Source organism: Anoplolepis gracilipes, chromosome 7 (assembly GCF_047496725.1).
Source record: "Anoplolepis gracilipes chromosome 7, ASM4749672v1, whole genome shotgun sequence".
Classification (NCBI taxonomy): Eukaryota; Metazoa; Arthropoda; class Insecta; order Hymenoptera; family Formicidae; genus Anoplolepis; species Anoplolepis gracilipes.
The window spans coordinates 14052201-14077621 of record NC_132976.1 but is presented as its reverse complement, the minus strand read 5'-3'; the positions used below and the strand labels follow the sequence as shown (position 1 = coordinate 14077621).

The window sequence follows — 25421 nt, the reverse complement described above, 5'->3', positions numbered from 1 at the left end:
TTTTACCGGAAAATTGTAGAACTATTAAAAGTGCTATTAAAACTTGTAGTATTTTTTTTTTAATTCATACACAGAGAGAATTTTTTCTTAAAATTTACCTTGAAAATCATTGCAATCGTGGAACAACATCGAAAGAATTTTATGATAATTCTTCCGATTAAAACTTATCACAATAAAAAATAATATCTATCACGATAAAATATAAAATATGTTTGATTAATTTTACTATGTAGTTTAGTAAAATTAATCAAACATGTTTTATATTATATTGTGATAGATATTTTTTATTGTGATAAGTTTTAATCAGGGAATTTTTCATAAAATTCTTTCCATACCATGTTGTCCCACGATTACCATGATTTTCAGGATAAATTCTGAGAGAAAATTCTCTCAGTATTAGAGCGTTGTGCCAATTTTGTAGACATTATTTCAATCAGAATACAAGTTGTAATCGTTACGTTCATCTTTGTTATGTTATTGTTCATTTATCGAAATACATATACGATATCTTACGGTAAACGCGCTCACACATTTCATATTATTATTTGATATTATTTTATATTATTATTCATATTTATTATTTATTATAGTAGTATTGGGGCAGGTATGGCCCGTCAAAACAAATCCCCACCACCGCGCTCTCGGGCGCCACGCAGGGTGTCTGGTGTTCTGGTGGCACCGGAATCGATATCGGCCCAAGAGCCATACCTGCCCCATTACGTAACATAAATGCCTTATCTAATCTTTACTCTAGTAAGTTCTTATTTAGCCCAGCACACCAGGACCAGGATCAGCAATACAAAGGGCCCAGGTTCAAGTCCCGAGAAAACCCTTCTCCCACCACCACCACCAGGACTGACAAAAAAGAAGTGGTGGTTGGAGAGGGAAGGGTTTTCTCGGGACTTGAACCTGGGTCCTTCGTATTGCTGATCTTGGTCCTGGTGTGCTGGGCTAAATAAGAACTTACTAGAGTAAAAGTTAGATAAGGCATTCATGTTACGTAGTAGGGCAGGTATGGCTCTTGGGGTGATATCGGTTACGGTGATGGTAGTGGGACGGAAAAGCGCTTTGGCGTTCTGCACGTGGGGCAGGTATGGCTCGTCAAAACAAATGATGTCACATGATAGGTGACCGTGTATAATGTCATGCCTGTGAAGATGAAAAAAGGATAATAACACAAGAACGTGCAGGTTCTGTCAAACGCGACGGTATGACACAACGAAAGAAATAGTATTATCGGTGGCTTATATTACGATGCGCGCCTAATGTTGAAAGAGGTTGCGGAACATCCTCTTTTAACAATAAAAGTAACGGAACTACTTATATGTAGAATGGGAAAGAGGAGTGGGTGAAAGAAATCGGCAATAGATTTAAATGTACAAATATGTAACGTTTATTTAAAATTATTTTTACAAAATCAAAATTATTCAAGAAGTTTTTACAAAATGAATAATTAAAGAAAATATTCCTGGGATAATGATTATAATTTTCGTTTTGTTACTATCATATGTACAATTTGATTGAGGTAAAGCGAGGTTATTTCTAAAAACGTTATTTCAAAGTATATATCGAGAAATGATAAATCTTTTAGCTGAATGCGAACGTTACGTTCTATTTCCTTGCTATTACTCTTGATCAGAAGTTTTATAATACTGCTATTAATGTTACTATTGATAGGAAGATTTATCTCTATTTCGTTCATTAGATATCACGCACATTCGTTGATACTGTTGGAAATTAAATTTAGTTGATTCAAACGAGCGTTTACATATCCAACTATATTTTCCAGTCCCAGAAAGGTTGCTCTCTGCATTACTATCACAACGCTGTAAGTTTTCCGTTTCTTCGGTGTAGGTCCGTTTGCGTTCGTATCCTCGATGTTTTCTAAAGGAAGATCTTCTTGCGCTTTTTCGCGATACGCTACTAGCACAGCTCTAGCACCATATGCGGTAGTAAAATTTATAATTATTCTGTCGATGATAATCGTACTCTGTTTAATTTTATCACCGTTTAAGTACAAAGACATCTGTTCCATGTTTTTTTGAAATTTCTGCCACGATTCCATATCGAAGCAAATTCCTTCAGCGCTATGAGATGATAATTTAACAATCGGTAGAAAATCCAGTTCCTCTCCATCCGACGCCATAAGGCCCACATGAATTTTCTTCGTATAGGATGAATTCAGGCCATATGTTGTAGATAACAACATACGTTGCAGTTCGATTTTTCCCACGAAATTACATTCTGACTTAGAAGCGCTGACTGAATACAAGGATTTCTTGAAATTTGAATTTTCCTTACGATTATCCATGATAACTGCTTCTGCGTAGAAAATCGAAGTTCGAATAATCGCGCTCAAAGTACAAACGAAAACAACGAACTTTTACAGTTGAACTTGCTAGTTCGGATGGCAAAAAACGACTAAACTTAATTTTCCCGAATACTTAAATTAGAAAGATGAAATGGAAAAGTGGTGAGGGAAAATGCGCGCGCTGAATAATAAAAAATTATATGTGTATGGAATTTTAAATTAATTTAAAAAATAGATTATAAAAATGTACGTTACCCTCCATAGCTTGCCTGTGTCGCGTCTAAAGTTCAGAGAATAATATTTTTATAACGTAGTTTTACAAAAATCGTGAAAAATATAAAAAAGAAAATTTTTCATATATATATATATATATATAAATAAAATTGTATTCAATATAAATTTAGAAAAAGAATTTCTAAAGCGCGCCAAGAAAAAAACAAAATCTTGCGTCACATATAAAAGTTATAAAAAAAAAAGATATTTATTGCTTGTTGGTTTTTCCAAAATTTTTTCACAACATATTTTTTATAGCAAGCCGCCAGGAAAATAAAGAAAATAATAAAGATTACCGAAATTTTTTCACGACATATTTCTTATAACGAGCCGACGCGGAAATAAAAAAAATAATAAAGATTACTTCACGTAACAAAAAAGGAATAATCGTTTATTGCTTGCTGGTTTTTTCGAAATTTTGTCACGACATATTTCTTATAACGTGCCGCCGGGAAAATAAAGAAAATAATAAAGATTACTTCGCGTAACAAAACAAAAGGAATAAGTGTTTATTGCTTGTTGTTTTTTCCGAAATTTTTTTCACGATATATTTCTTATAAATAGTCGGCGAGAAAATAAAGAAAATAATAAAGATTACCGAAATTTTTTCACGACATATTTCTTATAAAGAAAATAATAAAGATTATTTCACGTAACAAAAAAGGAATAATCGTTTATTACTGTACGTAACAAAAAAAGAAATGTAAACGTGGGAAATAGATTATGTCCAAAACTTTCTTTGAACTTACCGTTAATCCGTCATAAAAGAAGAAAATATAATAATAAAACATTCTTTCGAAGGTTTTGCATTGTATTGTCGTATCGCATTTTGTTTAATAACCCGACCAATGCAAAATCAAAGAATTTTCTCCTCTTCCTAAAGAGGCGTTTTCTTTAAAATGTATAAATATGGTTCTCCGTATTGGAAAAAGTACATTTCAAGTTCCGAATTTGAATGTTATCCATCACGTGAGTTACAGTGCAAATAATTAATGATCATGATGAATCTTAAAAACGTTGTAGAAATTTGCCTTTCGCTGGCACAGAGTTTGTGCGGCAAGAAATTTGACAAATTGTTATTGGGATTAACAAGCGACGACGAAAAAAATTATCGCGTCTTCGGAAAGTTCGCTGGCGAGTGTCCTAACGTGGTGCTCGCGGTATTATTCCGCCTAGGACATTTTTGCAATTTTCGCGAACTTTTGAATATCACCGGAGAAGTTATCGAATCACGGATCTGTTTTGGTGAGGAAGAGAGCGATGCTAGTGAGCACATAGAATTTCTTCGGCTGCATTTTCATCGATTTCTCCAGAATTCGAATGGTAAGTTTTTATTTTTACTTTTATCAGGTTTAAAATTATAAAATATGTTATTTAAATCAAACAATTTTTAGACTCAACGCGCCCGATTGCGATCGCAACAGTCGAAGGAAATCGTCACCCTCGAATAAATGAAGATCGAATCGCTAGATTAAGTTTACGCAGGAGACGTCAAGCAGACACGTCGCCAGAGGCGGGACCTTCACGTAAATTTTAACACATATTTTATAGCGATGATGAAAAACAAAATATTATTTTTCAAATTTTAAAATACCGTACATTTCAGGACGGGCTCGCATAGTGTTAACTCCAGAATCTCCTGTTATCGATTTAACGGAGGGGGATGAGAATGACGCAGAGGAACCGCTTTCCGGAGAAATTAGCTCGATTGACGAAATGGTCATATTCTCCCAGCTTGCAAGTAAGTAAAAAATATTACATCCAATAAAAGAAAATAGCGCAAAAGATTTTTTTAAACAAGAGAAATAATACAATATTTTTTAGATTATATCGCAGCAAACGAAGAAGTACGGAATGAAAACCTGAGGGAAGGAAATGAAGAGGCAGAAATAGAATCGGGCGAAATGACTGAGGAAGAAGAAGAAGAAGAAGAAGAAATGAGAGAAGAGGAAAAAGAAGCGAAAGGCGAGGAGGAGGAAGAAGAAGAAAATGATATAAATGACGTGTCGATGATAGAAGAAGGTAATAACTTAACACATTTTTTAGTTCTTTTCTTATGTTTAAATTTTATTTTAATTGAAAAAATTTTACTAGTAAACTTTTACTCAACAATTATCGTCTCCGACATTTCATACACGGTGTACGATCCCTAAAGATATACCGATGTAACAGAAGGTCGAAGGAAGAATATTAAAACGAGTAAGTTAGCTTAACATAAATAATAACATAACAATTTTACATTATTAACAAAATTTAAACGTAAGAGAGAAATATTTTACGAAATATTTCATCAAAATAATTTAATTATTCTTATTTTTCACAGTACAGATCGGGGGTTGAAGAAGCGGCGTAATACAACGTCAACAACATCAACATCAACAAGTACGCGTAGGAGAAGAAGAAAATCAGTCGCATGCAGGTGAGGAAACACTTGACGCTGTGGAAAACGAGCCCGATAGAAGAGAAGAGGAGGGTATATACTGACGATCAGGTAGAAAATAATTTTAGAAATATTGTATTATTATCGGAAAACATGCGCCAATTTAGAAATTTCGGTATAGAGGGACGCGAAATTAGTTTTCGTATCCGACCCGTACCCGAGGGGGCTAATGTATATAACTGGCTAGAGAACGCGTTTCGGGAACTTCACATGTACGTAACGCGTTCGTGCGTACCAGATGGTTACGTCGGGATGACTTTTGATTCCGGAAATTTTACGCGTGGACCCGCAGGTATATCGTTCCGACCATTTCGCGACTTGACTTACAAGAATATTTGGAATCTTGTAAGTTCGTTAGCGCAAAGTTGCAACGGTCATGATATAGCTCTAGCGTTTAATATCCACGTTTCTAAAGTTACTCCTTCTCAGGGACGCGGACGTAACGCACTTACACGGGATATTATTGTTAAGCGTTCGATTTTAACGATTTCCAATTCGGACAATTTATGTCTCCCGCGTGCGCTTGTATCCGCTCAAATTTTTAACGAGCGTGAAAATTTGCGCACGGGAGAGTTACATGAAAAATGGAACGCAGCAAGACGACAAAACTCTGTGTTACAACGCGACTTAGCGTTGCAACTTACGAGGAATGCAAGTGTCACGATTCCAGAGGAAGGAAGCGGAATTTCCGAAATTGAACGCTTTCAACAATATCTCGCCGGAGATAATATTGCTATAGTGATATACAGGGTGTCCCCGAATTGGCGGATCAACTCTCGTGGGTAGATAGAGCGTGTTAAACTGAAGAAAAAAATCTTATATTATTTTGCTAAATTCGCAATAATTAATGAGATATAAATTAATAAAAATCGGCCAATCCGTGCCAGTATAAGCGCGCGGCACGAAGAAACCTCCCAGTTGTTACTTGATACTAGGCGCGCGGCAAGATATAAACGCAGAGCGCACTGTACATGTCTCTTTCAGTACGCCCTTTGTACGTCCTTTGTACATCCTTTGTAGAACGATCCGCCTACTGTCTCGCCGCGCGCCTAGTATCAAGTAATAAGTAGGAGGCTTCTTCGCGCCGCACGCTTATCCTGGCACGTATTGGTCGATCTTTATTAATTTATATCTCATTAATTATTGTGAATTTAACAAAATGATATAAGATTTTTCTCTTCAGTTTAACACGCTCTATCTACCCACGAGAGTTGATCCGCCAATTCGGAGACATCCTGTATAATGTCGTTACTTTTGGTCGGGGCGGTAAACCGTTGTACAACGGGGTTGAATTCTTAGCCGCTCTACAGCGAGAGACAAGAACGTGCTTAAATATATTATTTCATCCGGACATAAAGCATTTCGACGTAATTTTAAATTTAAGGGTCGCCGTGGGCGGGCGAGGATACTGCGTTCCGTGTAATTTAAGTTATCACTCCGATAAGGGGGAGCATCGATGCTCTAACAAATGTCCGCGATGTAACGCGATGGCGCCGTGCGAGCAAACAGATACGCCACATATTAGGTGCGATAATTATAGACGGGAATATTTTAATCGTGAGTGCTTGGAGCGTCACCGTGCGCGGAAATCATACGATGGAAAATCGTAAAAAAGCGTTTGCGAAATTATACGATTTTGTAATGATTGCGGTCGATTAATTCAAAGAAATAAACAACACGAATGCGACATGGCTTATTGCGGCGTGTGTCATTCTTTACAATCGCTGAACCACCTTTGTTATATGTTACCTATTCGGCGCGACGATAATTCCAATCCTTATTGTGCGGAATTTATCGAAGAGAATGGGGAGCAACAACAACGGAGGAACGGCGGCAAGAATAATTGTATATCCGCACGTAAAAAAAGCCGCGTAACATTCGTGTTTTACGACTTTGAGACGAGGCAAGACGAAACGCTCCAAGGTACCACGAATGTAAAAATTCACGTGCCTACGCTCTGCGTCGCTCATCAAATTTGCGAGTCATGCGTGGAAATAAATGAAACCTCAGTGCGATGTCGTTGGTGCGGGAATATATATTTCATCGTAATCTCGTACAGGAATTTATAGATGTTGTAACGCGTCCGACAAAATATTTTAAACAAATAATTTGTATCGCACATAACGCTAAATCGTTTGATGCTCAATTTATTGTACATCATATTGTGGAAAACCGTATCTCGTTAGAGCCGCGAGTAATTTTAAACGGAACGAAAATAGTTGTATCAACGATGGGACGTACAAAATTTATCGATAGTGTTAATTATATGCCGATGCGTTTATCCGAATTACCTAAGGCTTTCGGTCTAACGGATATTTCGAATAAAGGTATTTTTCTTCACTTATTTAATACTATCGATAATCAAACTTATGTCGGCCCACTGCCCGATGTACAATATTATTCACCTAATTCCATGCAGGTGAAAGAACGCGAAAAATTTTTGGCATAACACTCCGAGATGACGCGTGCGAACTACGTGTTTAATTTTCAACGCGAAATATTGGATTACTGCCGTAATGACGTAGATATTCTTAGACAAGCGTGCATGGCTTTTAGAAAAATCTATTTACAGCGCGGGGATGTGTGTCCATTCGAAGAATGTACAACTATTGCTTCTACATGCATGAGAATATTCAGAAAAAACTTCTTGCGCGAAAGAGAGATAGGTGTTATTCCTGCGGGTGGTTACAGACGTGTAAATATTCAATCGCGCAAAGCTCTACAGTGGTTAGTGTGGAAGGAGCGTGAGCTCGGTCATCGTATTATCCACGCAGGGCGAAGCAGGGAATATTGTTTACCCGATGGCACGCTTGTCGATGGGTACTACGAGTCTGTGGAAAACGGAGTAACGCAATATTACGTGTTACAGTTTCACAGATGTTTCTGGCATGGTTGTCCGAGATGTTTTCGAGTCAATCGCGATAAACCGCTTGCGTCAGATACAGATACAAACGATTTACGTTATGAGCATACCGTCGCAACGACATCTCGTCTTCGAACACGGGGATACAGGGTGATAGAGAAATGAGAGTGCGACTTTGATCACGATATAAATGAAAATGTTGAGATGCGAGAATATTTACAACATCATCAGATGTTAGACAACGAATCGCTCGATCCTCGACACTCCTTCTACGGAGGGCGCACGGAAAATATTGTGACGCGCTACGAGATTACGGGAACGGAGAAGATACGATACATTGATGTATGTTCACTGTACCCGTATGTGTTGAAAACCGGTGCTTTTCCGATCGGACATCCAACGGTATACGTAGGCGAGGAATGCACGGAATTAATCAGAATATCGCCGGTGTTACGTCCCAGCACCAAAATTTTTTCATTTACTTTTAAGAAACACTAAACTTATAATCAAACAACAAGTTATCGACTACATTTTAACCGATAAGTTATTCACTAAGACAAGTTACCCATTATAATCGTTACCGACTCTAGCCGACAGCCCGAAACGTTAATCATAAAATAGCCGCTTTCCCACCACCATAAGACTCCCCCGCTATTCCAAACCCTTAGATAACCCTTCCTACGCGCCCACCCCACTCTTCAACCCTGACCCGCGTAACCGAGGGATCTCGAAACAGTCCCAAAAATCGACACATCAATTCGAAACTCTGAGCGATGCACTTCTCTCTCTAGAAGTGCTCCTCATCCTTGCGATTCTATTTCTATACGCGATTCCATTTCCCAACACTGTTCCAAATCAGTACGCTTTCCATATCCACATTCGTTTCCGTTTCGGTACGCGATCCTATTCCATACAGTTCCTCTTCAACGTCATTCTATCTCACGCGAGCTGCATATTATATCGTTACTACGTCCGTACACCCTGCGTCAGTTTTCCGTGCCGATAGCTCTCTGATCTACATTCACGCGTCACCACTATAACCATCCAATGTAAGTTTAGTCAAAAGATACATATATTAACTATATCTTATTGTGCATTAATACCGAAACGTACCCAGTCCGCATTTTTTACGTTCGGCATCATATTAAGTTTCAATCCGACCCTCAACAGACCTGGTTTCGACCATTAACCAAACCAACGACGTAGCGGTGCAGACAATTGCACGCTCGTTACTACCCCTACCCAGCCGATATCGTGCTAATACTCTGCACATACGGCATTCCTATCCTAAGACCAAACTTATACCTTCTCCTGATAGCATCGTGCTAATATTCTGCACATGTCACTTCCCTACCTCAAAACCAATGGTCGAACCCAGCGAACACGCGAAACTAATTTGATCTTTTTGTAGATGCCAAAAATAAGAAGAGGCGGACACAAATTCCACGCGCGACGTTTATATTACGAATATAAATACGCCTCCGTCAGTGAAGCGGATAGTGAATTCCTTGGGACGGATCGCCTATATTTTGACTTAGAATACGAGACGTACTTTCACCCGGTGCTACGAGCGAAGCAGGTCAAACCTCTGAGGACGGACATCCGCATAAAGTCTATGGGATATTTCCCGTGGCCGCGCAAACTAATACCATTGGACACGCAGCTACTATTTCCCCCTCTGCCGCCCGCGAATTACGTACCGGGAGATCCGAGGAAAACCCGCTACCTCCAGATACGCGACGAAATATTATACCTAAATTACGGATGTTCCACCCCCGAGCACTGGGGTTCCGCGAAATAACCGATAACAATAGATTAGCATTACGCGGAACGAAATATAACAATATCTTGTAGTAGCGTTACTTAAAATACGAAACTTGGAAAACCCAGTTTTCTCGTGCCGACACTTTTTACGATTGACCTTTTTTTTTGCTTCCTGCGCGTCGCTTGGGCCAGCTCGCCTTCTGCTAAACCCTTCCGAAATCGTATTTTCACTCCGCGCTGTCGAGGTCAGTTTACGACCGACCCTTTTTTTTTAATTTTCCTGTGTTTCGCGTTGACCACTCTCTCTTGTCGAGATTTTCTCGAAAATAATACTTGCTTCCAAATTAATACTCGTTTCAAATATTGTATAACGCGCGTTTTATTTTATTCATTAAATTGTAAACTATCAATATCTAACTGAATAAACACAAGAAACCTATCTCTCGTTATTTAATTATTTGTATTCCTTCCGTGTTCCGACCGCGACTAATAACAACGCTTTATACGGACAATAACAATAATAATATTTAACCATAACTTACTGACAACACACTTACTTGTGTTACGGACAACTGCGCCCCGCACAGGAGGGCCATCCTTCCCCTCCCGCCGTCGAAGCGCGTCACCGATTAGAAAACGTCCGTTGCACTTACATCTCGGGATTCGCTCACAAATTAGAACTCACCCCGTATTGCGCATCTTGTTTTGTAAATTCCGACAATATCGATAGAGACTCTTAGGCGTACTTCAACGTACATCTCGCGATCGACAGCACGCGCTATTCCGGTGTGTATTGCACGGCTTGCCTTCGTAATCTAGCAGAGTTTTTCCCGTTCGACTGCGACCGGTGCGTTAACGCTTACGCCGACTTCCTCAGAGGTTTAAGAAATAGAAACATCTCTTACTATTCGTTAGCGGACCCTATTAATGTCTTCGTTAGCGGAACCATTCCCAAGGAGTTCACATCATGCGACTTCCCTTAGTCGGTAATCGCCATTTTCTTTTTTTTGTGTTCGACACTGCCGCATCATCATATACACGGTAACACCACCGTCATATCTCTATTACATCGCCTTGGTAAGAGAAAATATTCATCGTCCGGATAGGCCTAGTCGCGGGGAATCCCCAGAAGCTTAGCTTCTGAAATACGCAACCGGTCAGACGAAAGGTCCGAGCACTCTTAGGAGCTGCGACCCCGCTTGACGTAACACCGGGATATAATTTCGAGTCGGTCGAAGGAATCGTTCGTTGCGGAGTACTCCCTCCCTGCAATCTTTTTCACCCTGTATTACCCTATCGCGTGCAGGGTAAATTATTATTCGCGTTGTGTCGTGCTTGTTGCGAAAGATTTTCTCAATCCACGTGCGCTCATGAACCTTCTGAACGCGAAGGTACATGGATATCGTGCGAATTAAAGAAAGCTATTGAGAAAGGTTATTTTGTGACAGAGATTAATGAGATTTGGCAATATAATGTCATTCGTTATAATCACGCTACGCGCCAGGAAGGTCTATTCGCCGGATATATAAACACATTTCTACAATTAAAACAGGAAGCTAGTGGTTGGCCGAGCGAATGCACGGATGACGATGCTAAAGAGCGATATCTTCGTGAGTACGAGGAAACAGAAGATATTGCTCTTGAGAAAAATAACATCGTACACAACCCCGGTTTACGTTCGGTCACGAAACTAGCGTTAAATTTTTTTGGGGGAAAATTTGGTCAACGCGAAAATTTGCCACATACTGACATCGTTAAAACGCAGCAGAAATTAATGAGCCTACTCACTAGCCCGCAACACGAAATAACCGATATATTGTCCGTAAACGACGAGGTAATATATGTTTCGTCACGAATGCGACAAGAAGCAATCATACCATCGCCTCTTACTAATGTAGTAATAGCAGCTTAACGGCACAACGGCACAAGTAAGATTAAAATTATACGGATATTTAGAAAAATTAGAAAGCCGCGTTTTGTATTATGATACCGATTCATGTACATACGTGAGTACCGGCGATCCTCAGGAATACGAACCGCGTACGAGTAATTTTTTAGGCGATATGACGGATGAACTCGCAAACTATGACGAGAGTAGCTACATAAAGTCGTTCGTATCCGGTGGACCGAAATTTTACGCGTATGTGGTTCGTACACCCGATAGACTCACTCGTGAAATTTGTAAAGTAAAGGGTATAACTCTGAACTTTGAAAACTCGCGCTTAGTTAATTTTATTAGCATTAGAGAACTATTATTACAAAGAGAAAGAGAGGAACAGGCAAAGGAACAAGTAGAAGAAACAACCCCCGAATCGAGGATAAATCTTCGGTTTAAAGCCATTCGGCGCACAGTGTTTCATTATATAATTACGCGCGATGAAACAAAAAGATGAGCGCCTGTGCTATTAAAACGAAGATTTATAAAAACAAAACGATATTCTCTACCGTACGGGTATTTATCAGAAACTTGATAGATATTAGCATACTTTCCTGTTCACTCCTCTAACTTTGCGTGTAAAAATATAGAATTGCGCACGTTTTCCGCCCACCCTGCGTAAAATATAAATATTGTCAAAATGTAAAGTTTTGTAAAATAAAATTTTAGTTTTAAATATAGTTGTAATTTTTTTTTTATAATAAAATGTAAATCTTAGTTAAGTTGAAAAATGTAAATATAGCTAATAAGAAAAATGCTATGTAAATGCAAATATAAAAATAAAAAATTCATTTTTAATAAAAATACTGCTCCTATTTCCTCCCAACTTTTTATATTTTTTAATTTTATTAATTTAGTTTTTAAACGGTATATTTTTTATTTAGTAAAACAATAATTTTTTTAAAAATAGCGCGTACGCTCAATCACTTGTTAGCGAGCATATATATGCTGGTGAGAGCATTTTTACTAAAGATACAGCTTATCACCGCGCCATTACGCTCACCGAGATATTCGCTAGCGCGAGCACGCGACCGCCGCGGGTGGAGGCCCCCGAAGCGTGGATAAGCTTATTCCTCTGCATTCCAACGTTTAACATTAAAAATTTATCGCGCATGCGCATTTTTAACAAGCTTATTATTATTTGTAAGGGTGACACTGAACTTATTTCATTTATGAATTTGTGTGTAAATGCGCAATCGCTCATTTTGCAAAATGGATGTACACTGGAAACATTTTTGGACGTCGATCGTCTGTGGTCCTACGGGATGCGGAAAAACGATTTTCGTGGAAACTTTCCTTCGAAGTTTATCAATCATGTTCGAGGTACGATTCAAGAGAATTTTATTTTATTACGCCGAGTGGTAAGATGCGTATCAGCGCTTACAACACGCTATGAGTGAAAGAGAAGTAGAACAGAAAAGCGCGCGAAGAAGCGGATACTTTAGCGGTAATAATACTTTGAGAAACGCGAAAAAAATATAATCGAATTTCGAGAGGGATTGCCGCGCCCGGAAGATTATTCCAACGATCCGCTTTCTCCGAAATTGGTAATAATCGACGATCTTATGAGAGAATCATCATCGTGTGACGCTATCGTGGATCTGTTAACGAAAGGCAGCCATCATAAGAATCTCAGTGTTATTCTTATTTCGCAAAATCTGTTCCATCAGGGGCGTGGACAGCGTGACATATCTCTCAACGCGAATTATATAGTTGTTTTCAAAAATCCGCGTGATCGTGCCCAAATTCGTCATTTAGCACGTCAAGTATATCCCGACGACCCAAAGTTTATGGAAGAACTACGACGCAACCTCGAGACCGCATGGATATTTATTGCTTGATTTGAAACAATCGACTCCAGACGAATATCGATTTCGGACGTGTATCTTTCCTGACGATTCACTGCATTACGTCTACGTACCTCGTAGATCGAGCAATAGAGGAGGGGGTATATAAAAGGAAGATGATTACTTACGCATCTTGCCAGTCGCGCTATTACATCGTAATGGTAAAAAAGAATAAATATCCTTCGTCACTGACGTCGCGGAATTCGTCGGACGGAGCAATAAAAATTGCTAGACTATCAATCGGCGAGCGAAACGCATATCTTTTGAAAACTTTGTGCTATCTGAAAAAAAATCAAAGAGTGTCTTTCTTACGCACTGCAGATAATAAACTAATAAAATGCATACAAGAGTGCGCTTATAATACGCTCAAAGGAAACGTACCGCTTGGAAGTAACGAAAAAAGACGATTAGCCAAGCATAAAACCATCCTACGACGCGTCACGACAAAACGAGGTAATTGGAGAGGCAGAAGAAAGCTACTGGTACAACGGGGAGGATTCTTATCCTATCTTATTGCTCCTTTACTCGAGGTTATATTATCACGGATTATCGGGAAATGAAAAATTATACAACTTTTTATATCTGTTTTTTTCAGAATAAAAAGTAAAGCATTAACAATTACGATATTTGAATAATGGAAAGAGCTAAAAAAATGGTTTTAATTTCTACGGAAAATCTCGAGAGAATGCAGCACATGCAACATCAACATCATCCGGAAATAGCACCTAGCGCATCATCGTTGAATAATTCGATAAAAAAAAATCTGGAAAATATTAAACAAAATAATAATTCGGTGCAGACGCCTGGAACTACTTTATCGCGACTCGATACTGACATGTGCCGTATTCTTAATCTCGCGACTCCCCGCGACGAAGGGGAAAGATGGAAAATGTATAAGGAAGTACTTCAACGTTATCTTCACTTTGTTCGAGCTGCGAGAAAACGTTTACGCAAAGATAATGGCGAGGTAGATGAAGAACAAAGACATGAAAGATTTGTATGATGACGATAACGATGAACTTTTGGAAACGCAAACTTTAATTAGCAGCGACGGTAACATTAGCGGTAGTAATGCTAGTAGCAGTTTCGGGAAAAAACGCGCTCAATCGGTGGAAATGATAAAACGAATAGTCGTCTCCGTGCCGAAATCTTATTGTGGGAATTTTATTACGAGTTAAATATAACTAGACTTCTTATTTATATAAATTATTATTTTATTTTAAATAATTTGAGAACGATGTTTACAATATGAATGTAACAGGAAGAATGAATAAATATATCTTTAATAAAAGAATAAAGAGTTGTAGTTAAGTAAAAGTTTGATCAATAAAACTTTTACTTAACTACAACTCTTTATTCTTTTATTAAAGATATATTTATTCATTCTTCCTGTTACATTCATATACCTAATTTAGATGAAATTAGTACATATATAAAATTAGGTTGGTAATAATGATGTATGAAATATAAAGGTGGTATGAGTGATTATGAATGAATAATTCTTCAGAACGCCACGAAGTCGCCACATTATCGTGACAAAGCACGCGCTCTATTGAAATATTTGGTAGACATCCCGGAGTCTAAGATTAGCTGCGATAGACGCGGAGTTGTGACTATAGACAGTATAGTCATAACGGGATCGAATATCTCGGAACTCATAAACGACGCGATACGGGAAAGAAAAACCGTAAAAGCAACCGGAAGAATTCAGTTTGCTCGATTATTGCATGATATAAACACTCCTTCCAATTTCATAGGTAATCGCGATTTGTTACGAGTTCATCGTATTAAAAATCCGTTACCTCGCGGGAGGTCCACTCCAAAGAAGACTCGGCGCTCAAAATCATACACTCGTAAATTAAACGAATCCGATGCAGACACGATATTTGTATCCGCCGGCGAAGGCATCGCCGATGAAACATTAACACACGATAACGAAGATTCTCCGAAAGGGAAAAAACGTTTACTCGATTAGATGAGACTCTAATGTCGGAATTCGAAAAACTGTACGACCTCTCGCACTACGCAGGATATTCCGCGGTAGACAATTTATCGCAAGCTGTTAAACCGAATTTTAGTCGCAACAATGTTCTCGACTGGCTTAAATCGCAAGACGCGTACACGCTGTATCGACCGGTACGACGAAAATTTCCGCGTTTATATTATAACGTGACAAATATCGATGATTTGTGGGAAGCTGATTTGATTGATCTCCGTAATCTCAAGAGCTATAATGACGGTTATTCTTACTTACTTGTAGTAATCGATATGCTTAGTAAATTTGTATGGGTAGAACCTTTACGTGACAAAACAGGTATCTGTGTAATACGAGCTTTTGAGCGTATATTCTCGAGAAGCAATGGTCGTCTACCGGTTTACCTACAGACCGACAAAGATAAAGAATTTATTGCGCGTCCTGTACAAAAATTCTTAAAAGAAAAAGACATTCGCTTTCGCGTAACTCGCAATCCCGATATTAAAGCAGCTATAGTGGAGCGTTTTAATAGAAAGTAGGGATACTATGGGGATTCTAACCAGGGAGGAGTGGGGGGAAGGGGAGGGGGGAGGGTCCTATCCACGTCCAAAAACAGATGTTTATCTTTGTGATTGATTTATAGCCGGGGGGAGGAGGGTTACTTTATAAGCCATAAAACTGTTTTTTTCTAATTTTTATGACTATTTTATGATCATTTTATGTTTTTTTCTAATTTTTATGACTATTTCATGGTCATTTTATTATTAGGATTTTAAGCGCCGGCGTTCGGCAGCTTTGTACCCTCGCGGAAAATCTTATCTTTGTGATTGATTTATAGTCGAGGGCACTTTAGAAGCCATAAAACTGTTTTTTTTTTTTATTTTTACGACTATTTTATGGTCATTTTATCATTAGGATTTTAAGCGCCGGCGTTCGGCAACTTTGTACCCTCGCGGAAAATCGCCCATAAAACGGGAGTGAGACATCTTCCTTATTATTATTTTTAAGGAAGAATTTGCAACTGTGCCAACGTTCGGCTGCTCGAACATTTTATGATTAGGATGTCGTAGGAAAAGAACAGAAATTTTTGGTTGACACTGCGACGAACAGGTCGGACCGTTTTAAAAGGTGCAAAAAAACGCATGATTTATAGCCGGGGACTTAATAAAATTCATGTCAGCTTTTATTAGTTGTGAAGAGTAGCTCTTATGCCATGCTCATCCCCTACCCTTTTTTTACCGAGACGTTACCTAGCTTTCGCTGGAACTGGCATAAAGTGTCTGTAATCCAGTGAAGTGAAGTTCATTTTCTAAAGTTAAAAATGTCGCAAGTAGTAGCATTCATGCATGCGCTTTTTGAGTCGGGATACCGTCGCCTTCGACTTCCGGAGTGGATTGCCCATCGCCGGTACCATCGCCGCCGATCACTTCGGCGAGCGCGAAATTTGGCCCGCGCCCTGTTCCAGGCGTTGTTGAACGTTTTATTCGGAGATGTAAGTAGTTTTTATTATTATTATTTTATACGCTTTTTTATTTATAATATATTTATTAATTTTTCACAGATTTTCCAAATAGGTGCTGATCCGATCCTTGGATATATCAGCATAGCGCACATGGAGGAGGTGCGCTGGGTGCGGGCCTGCCGTAAGGAGATCCCCGAGTGGGAGGATTTGTGGGGTGATGGCTCCGAGATCTCGACGCAGAGTATACGTATATGCATGCGGACATTTTCTACCTCCGCAGGCTATTCGGAGAGGAGCCCCTCGTATTGTAAGTATGCTCAAATTTTAAATATTTTTTTTTAAAGTACTAATAAAAATGTTCATTTTATTTTCTGTTACAGACGCAGCCGTCACGAGTTCCCTCTCCACCTAGCTCCTACGGATTTTTAGTTTTCTTTTTATTAAATTTTATATTTAATATCATTTTATATCTTTTTATATCTTTTATATTTTAAAATTTAAAACACACACACACACACACACATACTTTATATGTATAAATACACACACTTTTTAAATAAAAATTATGTTAAACACATATAATTGCTTGCTTGCGCTTCCTTTATCTACCCCATCCTTCTTCCTTAATATATTATATATATAATTAGATATAATAACTTAATATTTAATATAAAAAAAATTCTCTGTTTGCATTCTCGCATCATCTTCGCCTTCATGTAGCGCTATCTCTTTCTTTCCTAGCGCTTACTCTCTCGCTCTCCTTCACCTCGCGCTATCTCTTTCTTTCCTAGCGCTTACTCTCTCGCTCTCCTTCGCTTTGCGCTATCTCTTTCTTTCCTAGCGCTTACTCTCTCGCTCTCCTTCGCTTCGCGCTATCTCTTTCTTTCCTAGCGCTTACTCTCTCGCTCTCCTTCGCCTCGCGCTATTTCTTTCTTTCATTCCTAGCTTTGCATTCTCCCTTCCCAGCATGACGTCGCAACGAGCTACGTATGAGAACTGGGACTGTTTACGGGAAGAGGAAGCACGGATGGGAAATGTGTGCGAATAAATTATATCATGATTTAAATTTAAAAAACTTTATTCTTCTCTTTTACAGTTTTTTTTTATTATTACATATTGTGACTAAAAACTAAAGCTGCCAATTCGCAATCGACGAGTTGATGTTTATTGAAGGCGTCGCTGGCGCGTATTACATTTGATACTTCTTTATTATCCGTTACAGTGGACGCGATATTGGAGAATTATGTAAACTTAGTATCGACTGTCTCGGTGATTCTAACCAATCGATTAAAGGTTACATCGATGCATTGATCGAGATCAAACATACGGTGTAACGTCGATTCAATCATCATCATGTACGTTTAAAGATTCGAAACTTATAAGCTTAGTATCGTTAATCGTATAAACTCGCACTGTTAGCAGTCCAACGCTTATAAAATTATAGGTATCTTTAGAGTCCTTTCGCAGTAAATTGTGAATATTGTGACGTTGATCATAGAGTCCCTTCCACGTTTCGAGAGATAATATTAGTTCCTTTCTTTGATGATCTCCTATGACAATTTCCACGTAACTCAGTGGACTTACGTTGATACCAATTTCAAGGAATTTGAATTCCGTGGCTGTCAATGCGTATCGTCTACCTAGTATACGAATCGCACGACGCTTCAACGAAATGCTGTAGAAAAATTAAAAAAATAAAATTAGTTTAAAAACAATTTGTGAAAAAAATAGAAAGAAGTTAAACAAAAACTTGCTTGTCACATTTGTTCTCAAACGATGGAGATAACGACTCGGTAATTATTCACGCTTCTGTTGGGACCGCCACTGCTTCTTTCGACGTAGTACATATTTCCAGATTCAAAAATGAACCACTTTCACGAACGGTTAACGCAACACTGATCATATGAAGAATCAAATATACGTGACACCTCTTTTTTAAAGTAGTGGGGGGAGATTAGTGGTAAATATGGTGGGAGATTCTAGAATATTTTAGTGCTCTGAAATTTTTTTTTAGGAGAAGGGTGTAACGGTGCACCTTTCCCGACGTCTCGGACTCGGTTCCAGGGTTCGGAAGAAGGGGAAGACTCCAATTGACGAGACCGGGTTTTCGTATGACACTGTTTATTTTGCGGTAGTATTTACATGTGGTTGGGTCGTGTGCTATCTACATGTGTAGTTGTGTACGTGTGAGGTGTGTATGTGAGTGTGTTGGGTATGGGCGTGTGGGCGCAAGCGGACGGGGTGTGCTTACAAGCTAGGCGAGCGGTTGTCTACGAGCTAGGCGATCGGTACGAGCGGTTATCTACGAGCTAGGCGAGCGGTACAAGCGGTTATCTACGAGGTAGGCGGCGCGAGGTTGCGAGCGGGTCGCAGTACATGCTAGTTCCTACAAGCTAGACGGGTGCGCAACGGTTCGCGGTGCAACGCGACTATCTACAAACCGGGCGAGTCGCCGTATGATGCGATTATCGCGGCGCGGTTATTCGCAAGCGGGCCGCCGGGGCGGCGATCAGGCGCGCTGCTGTCGATCGCCAGGAACACCCGGCAGGAGAAGAGAACACCCTTCTCCCGGATCGACCGTTAGTTGGGATCGCGACCGCTGGGCACACCCTCCTTCCGGATCGGAAGCGGAGTCGGTCACCGGGAACATCCGGCAGGAGAAGAGAACACCCTTCTTCCGGATCGACGGTCAGGAACTTGGAGAGAGGATTGAATCTAGCTGCTGGCTTCGCTTCGGAGCTTAGCTCTGAGACTCTTGCCCGGCCGGATTCAGGATCAGGACAGGTGTCTGGTCGTCAGTCGGTCGGGCTTATATACCCGAGAGCCTTCCCTCTCTCTCGTATCATGCGAGAGAGAGGGGGTTCCCAGTGACGTGCGCGATAGTCGCGTGGTGGGGCGCGCATAGGCGCCGGGTCTCTAACATTTTGGGACGGACATTCGGCCCCGAGACCGTCAGTAACGGCGTGTCGTTACAAGGGAGAAATGATACTCGGATAAAAAAGAATTCTTAAACGACTCGTGAAGGAGGGAATGAGGAGGGGGAATAAGAGATAAAACATATTAATGTTTAAATATTTTATTTTTCCAAATCTTGCAATTCTTTCTGGCGTTGCAACTACCAGTTAAATATTTTGAATACATTTTGTAATGCGCAATTCTTAACATGTTTTCCACATCGCATAGTATTTTTAACATCTAGATTATTTAAAGATTCGATATCGTCGTAATCAGCATCCAAGGTCTCGATGATTAAATTTTCTCTCGCATCGTCGCCGAGCATATTAGCTAGCCATTCTCGCTTCTGGTATCCTTTAACGTATACAATACACTACATTTTATCATCTTCTTTTTCAACTACAGCTGTTGTAATCAATCGTTTCGCTATATTGTACGCAACGATTCCATCCTCCCATTGTAGTCCATGATGATTCGCCATCAACCATGAAGCTTGACACTTTTCGGATTTTGTAAGGAGATGCCATGGTATAGGACTCCGAAAAATGTAGTGTGTGAGAACAGTTCCTCTTCTCAGCACCGCCACCTCCTTTGCGATGAATTTATTCGAAACGATAAATCCTTGCAGATCGACAAACGTTGGTACAGACATGACGAGATCTCTCTTCGTCAGTTAAGAAGAATGACAACCATCTCATAACACTTGGATTTATATCCTGCTTCCCCTCTCTAAATTATTGCCGCAAACACTTAGGTAATTTTACGCACAACGTTGGTCAACGGGTTGTACTAGATCACGCGATCGTGTATGATGAGACAGTACGCAGTCGTATTATTAGACACATTCTCCTTACACTCAAATTCCAATCGCACATCCACGGTTGCACTCTTGACCAATTCGTTTTGTCAAGAACAATCGATGATCACAAACGGACCGTAATGTAGAAACAATGAGACGGTGAGACTCGGTTCGAGGTACTCGTATCCATAATAGTTTTTGCAGAAACGCGCGTACGTGTCGTACAGAATCGACCATCTGTCTTTATCGAAATCCAGATTCATGTCGTCGCACGGATAACATTCCGAGTTCAAATAAAGTTTCATGTTTGTTAATTTACAGTCGTCGAATTTACTCGCATCCTCGGACATAACATTCTTCCGGCCTGTCTGCAGAGCAGAGATAACGTATCGTGGTTTCTCCAGCTGAGTCGCGGTTTTAATGGCCCACGAATGCTTGGTTGTATGCTGCAACAGCGGAAACTCGTACAGATCCCACGAGCGAAAACCCATGCTGAGGTAGCGTCCGCTTTCCAGAGCGCGCAGCATAGACAGCTTTTTAATTTCACTCAACAACACATTTGGCATTCGCCATTGTATCTTGAATATGTTGATCACAGGCTCCAGCGTCGAAGCTCCAAGCAGACATTGTGTCAAGCAAACAATTGTTGCCATTGCGCGATCGCAATGTATGTCTTTAAATTCGCGTGCATCGACCGTTCGGAGAAATTGCAAGCACAATTGTCCGCAGATGCTTTGATTATAAGTTTGATAGGATGTGTGATTATATTCTATTTTTGTCACATTTAAATATCGCACCAATTCATTCGGCGGCCGAAGATTGTCAAAAGTTATGTGCACGAAAACGCTCTGTGTCGCGTCGTTACAGACTTCGATGCGAGGTCGCGTAAGATTCGCCGTGTAGCGCAACCAGAGGTTGACCCCGATGCCGTCAACAAACTGTACGTGGAGTCCTGCGTTAAAAGATTAATGAATCGACAGAAAGAATCAGACGAGAAGCTGACTTCGCTTGAGAAGGACGTGCGAGCAATACAGATTGTGCTAAACGAACTTCAATGCCCAGCTAACGCTAACTCAGAAACAGCTATCAACCTGAATGAGCATCAGTGAACGGGTTAGGAGCGGCTATCAAACGGTTATCGAACAGCTACGAAGGATTATCGAATGGCTGCAAACAATTATCGAACAGCTACGAAGAATTATCGAACTGCTATCTAACTACAATGAGTGGCAGTGGCAGTGAACGACCTAGCAGCAGCAGCAGCAGCAGCTGCAACAGCTTCGAACGAGGCTATCAGCATCTCAAGCAGGGCTGCGAACGAGGCTACGAACACGTTCTTAACGGTTACACTTAAGGTTACAAACAACTCAAGAACTCCTACGATCGGTCAAAAGACGTCTGTGAACGAGGCTATGAACGGGTCAGAAGCGGCTACGAATGAGTCAAAAACGACTGCGAAAAAGGCTGCGAACGGGTCAAGAACGATTTTCGAATGGGTGAAGGACGGCGGTGAACAACGCAAGAACAGGTCAAGAACGGCTACGAACAGGTCAAGAACAGATCAAGAACAGGTTAGAACAGGTCAAGAACAGGTCAGAACAGGTCAAGAACAGGTCAAGAACAGGTCAGAACAGGTCAAGAACGGCTATTAAAGAACGATAAACGAAAATGACTGAAAAAAAAGCGAACAACAAACGGGCATCGAGAAAAACTGACAAAGCAAAGAATCAACATAGTTTGGAGAGACGACAGTTGGTGAACGAACTGCACGCGCCGGCGAGAAAAAATTTTCCCCGAAGACACGTCATAGTGCGGGGATACGATGATCTGTGGCAAGCCGACATCGTCGAGATGCGTCCGTATTCTCGTTTCAACAAAGGTTACCACTACATACTCACCGTCATCGATGTGTTGAGCAAGTATGCATGGGCTGTACCACTCAAGAGTAAAGGTGAAAGCGAGACGGCTGATGCAATCGCCAAAATAATTCGAGATAGCAAGAGATGCCCGAAAAACATGCAAACTGATAACGGAAAGGAATTTTACAATACCGATGTGCAACGGCTTATACGGAAACATAACATTAATCACTATTCCACATATTCGGTATTGAAGGAGTCTGTCGTCGAGCGAGTCAATCGCACGCTGAAGAACGACATGTTGAAGATGTTTACGCTGAACGGAACTTACAAGTGGATCGACGCGCTATCCCGACTCGTTGCAGAATATAACACGCGAAAATATCGCACTATCAATATAAGACCTATCGATATTACTCCCACGATCGCTGATAGACTTTTAAATACGGTATACAACAGTATAAAAATTGCTGCTCCTGCAAAGTTTAAAGTAGGTGACCTGGTACGCGTTAGCAAATACAAAAAACTTTTCGAAAAGGGTTACACACCAAACTGGACAACCGAGGTATTTAAGCATGTTAAAGTACAACATACTAATCCCGTAACATATCTACTCGAGGATTATCGCAAAAAATCTATCGCTGGAGCGTTTTACGAGCACGAGTTGCATCGCGCGAATTATTCAGATGTGTATCTCGTGGAGAAAGTACTGTGCAAGAGGGGTGACAAGGTTTACGTGAAATGGCTGAGATTTGTTAGTTCGCACAATTCTTGGGTAGATAAGGATTATGTAATTTAATTTTATAAGAAATACAATGTATTCAATATAAAAATATATGAAATATTTGAAATATACAAAATCTTTATTAATACATCCTTTCCAATAATCATTACAATATATAAAATATGAAATATACATACAAGAAAAAAATCACACATTATATTTTATAAAGATATCTTATAATGTCCTCACGGTAACGTATCAGTAGTTGTACGATATACCGCTTGTCGTACGGACTTAGAGCAATTTTTGTTTCGCGAATGGTGTATACCTTGTGTAATTTTGATCTTATATACGACTGACTACGCGTTATTTCAATCTCTTCGTTCAAACACCGCGTGTAATCGTCAAACGTTATCGTTCTCGCAACAACGTTACTCTTGACGCCTTTTACCTTTTTCGTATCCTTCTTACCATCCACGCGCAACGCATACATTTTTGCTCTAAGCCCGACAAATTCGGTCATTATGGTACCGTTGTTTTCATCCTTCATTAGACCCGGTACCTTTTTATTCACGAGCGGTATATCGTACGCATTGTCTATCGCATAGTCGCTCGTATCAAATCTGCTGATGTCGCGTTTCATATTCTCGTACACATCGTCGCACTCAATGATATATAAGACTATCCGTATCAGTGTACATGACTTTGCATCTCTCCCGATACATTGGTACCATATAATCGTGGTGAAATTCGTACAAATGTCTTGGATATATCGAGAATACACATACCTACGTAAATTGGTTTGTAAAATTTCACCTCGAGTTTACGTAATTCTACAGCGATTAGATTTTCCGAAAAAATGCTTCTGCTATGAAAATTTGGTTTTGCAATCAATGTCTCTGCGCCGTACCTTCCGTCTCATTTTGTTAAAAGTTTAACATCTACGCGATTGCGCACATTTTCCATCGTTTTGCCAAACACTGCATTATTCATTAGTTTGTACAAATTTTTTTCAAAATCATTTTTTGCCAGTGTTCTAAATTTTGTGTTGAGTTCTATATAAGTACGAAGCCACGGAGATGAATTGTAATATACGATGAATTTTTGTAACACGAAGACCGTGACGTGAACATTGCTGCAGGTTGCGGTAGTGTATCACTTCTAACGTAACGCTTCTTATTGTATACAGTTGCGAGAAGCTTGCCCTCGCGCTTGGCGGGTGGTTTGTCGCGTGTCGGACAAAACGGTAGGTAGTGTCAGAATCGTGAAGATGCTACGGATACTCGAGATCGACTTCGAGGATGTAGCCTGTAGACGAATCGAGCGCGATCGATGATACATCAAAATTGGAAACATTATCGATCCACTGAAAATCGGCGTAGGGCAATGGTTGGCCCAACACATTGTCCATCCGTATAAATTATTAACATCGAAATACATCAAGTACGTTGATGGTTTCGATGAGTCATACGACTGCATGTACTTGTTATTAGCACGCGCGTACCTGTTGGAACATTGACTCAGACCACCGCGTATACCTCGTTCGATAAACATAACCATGTCAATGTCTGTGAGTAATTCAAATATAATTTTCGTATGCTTTAACATGGCGTCCCACGTGTAACCGGGAAGAATATAGTAATACGCGGGGTCGAGCCCATAACTCTTGATACAACTCTCTCGGAAATTTTCAAAAATGTCTGCTAATAACAAAACATCGATTTTTAAATACAGATCGCTATATTCGCCTAGCGTTCGAATGGAGACTCGCTTCCACACAGTCTCAGCGTAATCGCTCTCAGATACTGTGTTACCAGTCAAGGAACTGTAAAATGATTCTCGCGATGGTAAACACGCATCTTGCAATTTATCTACGCAGTCAATGTACTCGTACGGGAAGACACCTTTTCTTGTTAATAAATTGAAATCTTCGGCGGATAAATTTTTATATTCCGATTGTAAAATTTTGAGTTTATCCTTGCTCAGAAAAGACGCCAATTTGTCGAGACTTGTTGTGAGAAATTTATATGAATCTATGAAACGTAATTTAATGTGATTTCCCGGTTTGTCTTTCGTACTTTTAACATGTTTTGTAAGTGAAATTTATTTTTCTTTTGTTATCGGAAGTAAATCGATTCCTCCTTCGAACGCTGTGGCTATTTCCTCGATTATAAAGTGAGAATCATAACCAGATAAATTGTGAAATACTATTG

The 25421-nt window shown here is 39.9% G+C and overlaps 1 long non-coding RNA gene and 1 pseudogene across 1 annotated transcript; one reads left to right on the top strand and one right to left on the bottom strand.

The window, feature by feature from the left end:
- Positions 1–1480: 1480 nt before the first annotated feature.
- On the bottom strand, positions 1481–15756 carry LOC140668094 (uncharacterized; annotated as a pseudogene).
- Positions 4490–9516, top strand: LOC140668072 (uncharacterized). The gene is made up of 4 exons (XR_012047115.1): positions 4490–4606; positions 4679–4783; positions 4908–5075; positions 9299–9516. It is a non-coding gene; the product is annotated as an uncharacterized lncRNA (long non-coding RNA).
- Positions 15757–25421: the final 9665 nt, after the last annotated feature.